Source organism: Magnolia sinica, chromosome 1 (genome assembly GCF_029962835.1).
Source record: "Magnolia sinica isolate HGM2019 chromosome 1, MsV1, whole genome shotgun sequence".
NCBI classification, from domain to species: Eukaryota; Viridiplantae; Streptophyta; class Magnoliopsida; order Magnoliales; family Magnoliaceae; genus Magnolia; species Magnolia sinica.
This window is the reverse complement of record NC_080573.1, coordinates 52,892,334-52,899,979: the sequence shown is the minus strand read 5'-3', so window position 1 is coordinate 52,899,979 and position 7,646 is coordinate 52,892,334.

The following is a 7,646-nucleotide window of genomic DNA, read 5'->3' as shown; positions in this document are numbered from 1 at the left end:
GAATCTTGAAAAATAACTAGGTTGGTTGGCTCATTTGTTTTTTTATATTTCAACCATCGCTCCACTTGTTTTTTTAGATTTGTCTCATTTTTTGTCTTATATCATAATGAGAGTAGTCAATTCATTTTTTTAGATTTGTCTCATTTTTTGTCTTATATCATAACGGGGCAAACATGAAAATCAGCGGGGTAAACTAGAAAATCAGTGGGGGAAACATGAAAATCTGCGGGGTAAACTAGAAAATCAGTGGGGGAAACATGAAAATCAGCGGGGCAAACTAGAATATCAGCGGGGGTTACTAGAAAATCAACGGGGCAAATTAGAATATCAGTGGGGGATACTAGAAAATCAACGGGGCAAACTCGAAAATCAGCGGGGCTAGCATGAAAATTAGCGGGGCAAACTAGAAAATCAGCAGGGGAAACATGAAAATCAGTGGGGCAAACTAGAAAATCAGTGGGGCAAACTATAAAATCAGCGGGGGAAACTGGAAAATCAGTGGGGCAAACTAGAAAATCAGCGGGGCAAACTAGAAAATCAGCGGAGCAAACTAGAAAATCAGCAGGGTAAACTAGAATATCAGCGGGGGATACTAGAAAATCAGCGAGGCAAACTACAAAATCAGCGGGGGAAACTGGAAATCGAGGTAAACTAGAAAATCAGCGGGGCAAATTAGAAAATCAGCAAAGCAAACAGTGATTTTGATGGGGACATGTAACTAGGTATGAATCATACATATCTAGAGAATGTCATTGGAAATTCTTAATATGTTATTTTCTTTCCAACTAAAGGGCTGCAATCATTGGCAGATGAGATGACGAACAATGATTTTGATGGGGACATGTGCTGGGTGTCAAGAAATCGAGGGGTTCATTTGTGAGATGGCTACCACTATACTCGGTTTGAATTGTAAAAGTATAAATATAAAACAGCGGGGCAAACTAGAAAATCAGCAGGCCAATCTCAAGCATTGAGTTCCATGTACATTGAATTTGATCGACGAGCATAGCGAGGCAAACGGAAAATATAGTGGGACAAAGTATAAAGTTCATTTCATCATCCACAAAAATTATAAAGTATGTTATACATCATAACTTACAATTCTGACGAATATGCAAACAATTTTCGAAATATGCTATCCACCAAAATTACAAAGTATGTTATACATCAAACTAGAAAAATAGCGGTGCAAACTAGAGAAATAACGGGACAAACTGAATTATGAGCGGGGCAAACTAGAAAAATAGTGAGGCAAACTAGAAAAACAGCGGGGCAAACTGAAATATGAGCGGGGTTCGTTGGGAATGCTGTTGTAACAGCTTGTGCAAGTGCAAAGGTGGTGGATTTGAATAAGGAGTCTTTGGGATTTTGTGTTAAGAAGGTGAAAGAAGCAATAGAGATGGTGACAGATGAGTATGTGAAATCAGTAGTGGATTGGTTAGAGGTTTATAGAGGGGTCCCTTCTATTTTAGATGAGAATTTTTATGTGTCAGCTTGGTGGAAGCTGCCCTTCCATGAGTTGAATTTTGGGTATGGGAGGCCCACCTATGGTGGCCCAGTTGTGAGTGAAATGGATGAGTTTGTGTTGTTGCTCTCTGATGGTATTGGGGTGAGGAGAGGTGGAGGTGACAATGTATGGATGGCCTTAGAACAAGAGAAGATAGAGAAATTCATGATGCATGTGTTGGAGATGTAGTTCTTTCCTTATATATTAAATGTTGGTATCCACGTGAAATAGGTAGTGTCTTTATCATGTGTATGAGTTGTACTGTAGTGAAAAGAGTACAAACTATAGTGTTTGACTATCCACTTTGTTGGTGTCCTTGTACAATGGTTTGATTATAGTGGTCCACATCTTTGTACAAAATGCATAGTTTTTAATTTTCACAAGTGGGAAACATTTTTGGGTGATGCAGAACAATTCATTGGTCGGTTGACTTCCACTGAGGATGTATCAAGGTACAAAGCGACATATATTCACTATAAAAGAATAAAATTACAGGAGATAGAGATTACCCGATTCGAACAAGTTTTGAATCACCTACGTTATAAGCTTGAAACCCTACGAATGAATTAGAAAGCTCTTGATACCCCATATTCTTGATTACACCCATATATATATATATATATATATATGCATGGCATTTAGGTGAATCACAATCGAAATAGGAAATAAATCCCACACAATCGTTCGATGAAACATTCGATGACACTTCGATGACATCGAACATCTTCGATGTTATCGAACTAACCAAAATGTTCTAGCAACTAAACATGTATTTTTCGAATTTTCTCGATGGGACTTTGATGTCATCGACGGTTCGTCGATGGCATTGAACTTCTTTTAATAGCTTTGAGCAGGACACCAAAAGTGTCCAGTAACAAATCGTGAGATTTTCGTATTTTAGTCAGTATTGCACTAAAAAAGAAGAAAAAATGGGCTTTATTGTTACACACTGTCAGCATGACGATTTATATGTAGGTGTAGCAATTATATATGACACAGGCAAATAGCAAAATTGTGTTTGCAAAAATGACGATTCATATGCTTGACCCTCTCATTTTCATGCTTGACCCTCTCATTTTCATGCTTGCCCCGCTGATTTTCATGTTTGCCCCGCTAATTTTCTAGTTTGCCCCGCTCTTATTTCAGTTTGCCCCGCTGATTTTCTAGTTTACCCCGCTGATTTTCATGCTTGCCCCGCTCATTTTCATGTTTCCCCCGCTGATTTTCTAGTTTTCCTAGCTCATTTTCATGTTTCTCCCGCTGATTTTCTTGTTTCCCTCGCTTATTTTCATTTTTTCCCGCTAAATTTCTAGTTTGCTCCGCTCATATTTCAGTTTGCCCCGCTGTTTTTTTAGTTTCTCCCGCTCATATTTCAGTTTGCCCTGCTGTTTTTCTAGTTTGCCCCGCTCATACTTCAGTTTGCCCCGCTGTTTTTCTAGTTTGTCCCGCTGTTTTTCTAGTTTGCCCCGCTCATTTTCATGCTTGCCCCGTTGATTTTCATGGGTGATTTCGTCATGTATAAACCACATAGTTTCCTTATTTGGATGAAACTTTTGTTTTGGAGTTTTTGGGTTCTGAATCTTTCTTTCTGCTCCCAATTGAAATAGGGTTTGAGAACACAAAAAATAACGCGTTCACAGCTTTAACTCGTAATCTTCATATGGTTAACTTTACTTGATAATCTCATAATCACTTTCATGACAAACTACATAAATAATTGTGTTCTTTAATTTTCTTCATTGCTTTCACATTTTTAATTAACTGTATGATTGTGAGTTCACAATGGTTTCCAACCTATTCAAATAAACATGAAAATCAAAGCCAACAGTAAAACTTGAAGAGGAATGATATGATCGTTGACAAGATAATATGAATAGTACTCTTGGGTCTTGAGTTTATTCAACTGTGACGCATGGTTTGGTGATCCAGGCTAGTCGTCTAATGGGTCGCACCATGAACTAAATTTTTTCCAAAATTTTCCCTGTAAGTAAATCATTCTAGTTTAGGATTCTTACTCTTGCTCGGGTGGTAGACTCTTATGAGCTTCAACACCCGGTCAAGCATTCGAGTATCCATACGTGGTGAAAATCCACTAGTGTGAGTGCATGGGGGTGTGTGTGCATGTGTAAAAAAAAGAAAAAAACATTCTAGTTTAGGAAATATGTTTGTTAAATAAATAAACAAAGAAATGAATTAAAAGATAGAAAAATATTTTTATATACTTATATATACATATTTACATAATTATGTATTAGAGAAAAATGTAAGGGAGAAAAAGTTCTTCATGTAAAAGATAAAAAATAAAAATAAAAAAAAATAAAAAAGAGAAAAAGGTGCATAGCATTATAGTTATGGCTACGGTTATAATCCATAGCCATAGCCCAGCTCTGACCCGGTCGGCCGGGTCCTAACCCGATCGACCCCAACTCACTGGTTCTTTTTTTTTTTTTTTCCTTTCTTCCCTATTTTAATCCCCATCGATTTTTGTGAGTCCCATTATGAGGTATGTGTTATATCCAAACCGTCCATCTATTTGGAGAACTCGTATTAATGCTTGAGATGAAAAATAAGACAAATCTAACTATCAAGTGGACCACACTGTAAATGGCAGTGGGTAATTGAACGTCTACCATTGAAACCCATTTAGGGGTTACAGAAGTTTTAGATCATCATGAAATTTGTTTTTCCTCTTCATCCAGGTCTTTGTGACCCTATGAATAACTTAGACGGGGAGGATTTCTCATAAACATCGCAGTGAGCCCCACCAGAGTTCCCATCGCCCAGACCGTCCGTCAGCGCTCGTCTCTGCAGGCCAGCCAGAAGAAGGCAGGGGTATTTTCGTCCTCAAATTCGGTGGCCGTACGAGGATGTCCAAGTGCGTATTCTAAGTTTGTATTGCTCCAAAAAAACTGCTAGATAAAAGGTGAGGTCCACAGTCGTAAATCTCTCAATAATCAGGTGAACCATGCCAAAGGGAACAGTGGTGATTGACCATTAATAGACCATTAATGGGCTAAAAAGTCTTCGATCAATCTGATATATGTTTTTTTTCCCTTCATCAAGAGTTATTTAACTATATTAACTGATTGGATGGAAAATAAACAACAAATAAAGTGTGCTCTAAGAAAAGTTTAAAGATAGGACGTTGAATCACCGATGTTTCATGGTATGGTCTGCCTGATAGTTGAATTTGCTTCATTTCGCATTTGTGCCCTAAAATGATATGAAGAAAAATGTCTGAACGGTATAGATACAGAATACATAACTCAGGGTGGCCCCCCAGGAAAGGTAAGCACCATCTAAGGAGAGGACTGTCTCTCACCCGCTATAATCTCCATGTACTTTTAGATAGTTGGTGGATCTTTAACCGAGGAGTATACTTGAATGTTTATTTATATTCTAAAAATCTCTAATATCATCGTCCAATCTGTTGATAATGTGATGATGACTTGGATGAAGATACCAGAGAAGTATCAGCTTCATCCTAAACTGTTTTAGGACACAATAAGCTTATAGTGGTGATTAATCATTTTTCTAATAACTTTCTCTACATGGAATTTTTATCATATTGAACTCTAACATTATATCCTAAAATGATGTCATTAAAGGGATGGACGGCATAGATTAACAATACATTTACCAAGGTAGGCCCCATATCGTGACAGCCAGACCGAGTACCGTGTTACCCGGGTAACACCTACTCCGGTTCTGCCATTCAGTTGTCACGAATTGTCACCTAAGTGGGTTTGATGTAAGATGGTCACACAAGTTTTATACTTAGATAAGTCCCGTCCATTGAAAATTAATGGATTTATAGTTACATGCATGAAAATATAATGTATATAAAATGATCAAGTGGACCACACAAGAAATATATTTTTAATGGTCCAAATATTACAAACTGCTCAGACTTTACAGTGCCAAATTAAAAATCGTATCAGCCTCATTTTTAGAAACATGATAAAAAAGGACATAAACAAACCGATGAACAGTTTCGATAAATGAAATTAATGAAGGTGGGCCCCATTTCACATTTATAGTGGAAATCCAAATCATGATGGAAGTTCCGTAATTAACAGAGTGAAGAGGGGAAATAATTGGCCCGTTTTCGCCATCGTTCGAGAGTAAGTTGAGTAATTTTCAAAATAACGAAATGCCCATGTGAAAACGGATGAACGGTGAGCAAATTTTCCAGTGTAGTGTGGCTCATCTAATGCTTTGATTACAACAGTTCTTAAAAGACGATGAATATCCCAGTGGATCAATGTGACTGACGGTTTGGATATAGCAATAAACATAAAATGGCCAAAATAAGTCGTTTTGTAATATAAGCCTATCCCACAAATATCCCACACGCTTGTGTAATATAACCATCCTCGTCTTAAATGTAGTTATAAGGTGTTCCACTTGGACTTCCCTAGCTTTTTTGAAGAATGGGACACTCTGTCCCAACGATTATCGTTTTCTGCTCAACATGGAATCTAAATGAGTGGGTAGCACGTCTTAACCTGTTACAATACAGAGACTTATCTAAAGAGCAGGTTAGGCAATAAAAGATAAGTGAAATACGATCTCCCCTGATGACTATATTTATTCTGGCCACTAAATAAGTAGTTCCAGTTTTTTGAATTATTATATTACGAGGACTCTTCTAAAGAACACGACAAGCAATTGAAGAAATGGAAAATGAAATTTGTTTTATTTGACGGCCATACTTGTTTACTTTACTTCCATGCTGAATGATAGACTACTTTCCGCGGATATACTTTTTTACTTCACTTCTATGATGAATGATTGGACACTTACTTGACGTCTATACTTTTTTACTTTATTTCTATGATAAATGATTGAACACTCACCTGGCGGCTATACTTTCTTACTTCCACGATGAATGATTGATCACTTACCTTACGGTTATACTTTTTTACTTTACTACCATGATGAATGATTGAACACTTAACAGCTATACTTTTTTACTGTACTTCGATGATGAATGATTGGACACTTACCTTTAAAAAATTTTGAGGGCCATCGAAGTTTTGGGTCAATTAATGAGCTGGGAAAATAAATGTACGCCATGGAGAAAACATGTACATCATGATGGGGTCCACAAAGCTTTGACGTCAACTAGTCCGTAAGAACTGTGCAGACGGTGGGCCCTACCATGAAGATCGCCTGAAATAAAAATCAATCATGTCCACTAATTAGGTAGACGTATAATTTATATCAAAGATTTGGATCAAGAAGCCATGGCAACAGTTGTATAGATAAAGGCATGAGGAGACTTTGGATGTCCTCGTCTTGAGGACCAGACTGGTACCTCCCTCTACTGTTTCTCAGAAATCATACTTACAGGAAAGGAAGTGGAAAATATTTCCGTACTCACTACAAGAATAAAAGGCTTTACCTTCAGTTCGAAACCGCGACTAAAAAGGTTAAAAACTAATACTAAAGCCTTTAGCCTCAGTTTAGACCTAGTTATCCAAACCAAGGTTGGAACCCCGTGGCTAAAAGCTTTAGCAACCGAGATTAAAAGGATTTTTATAGCTTCGGTTCTTCAAGTGAAGCTAAAAGACTTTTAGCTTCACTTGCCTCGAAATGATGCTAAATCAAAATTTTAGCCTCTGTTGTTTCCAACCGAGACTAAATCCATATTTTAGCCTTAGTTTCCTCCACTCGAAGCTAAATCTATTTTTAACCTCAGTTCTTGACAACCAAGGCTAAAGCCTTTAGCCACGGAAGTTGTAGTCTTAATTTAGGTAACTGAGGCAAAAGATGGATTAAGCCTCTTTTGGCATCAATTGTGTCTAAATTCAATTTTTAACCTTAGTTCTAAACAACTGAGACTAAATCATTCATTTTAATCCATTTAAAAATATGTGCATAATCATTCATTTATTTAATCAAATAGAAGCATTCATTTTAATCAATTCATAAAAGCACAATACTAATAAAAAAAAGTTATTTGACTATTTAAGGTTTTCAAAACAAACTACAAATGCACCTTAAAACAAGTAAGAAAACACAGTTGTTCATTGCTGCTACATAGCATTAGCATGTACATGAATAAGAACAAAAACCGGACAACTTAGGACAATTATTCCTTAAAACAAGTAAGAAAACACTAAGGGCCAGTTTG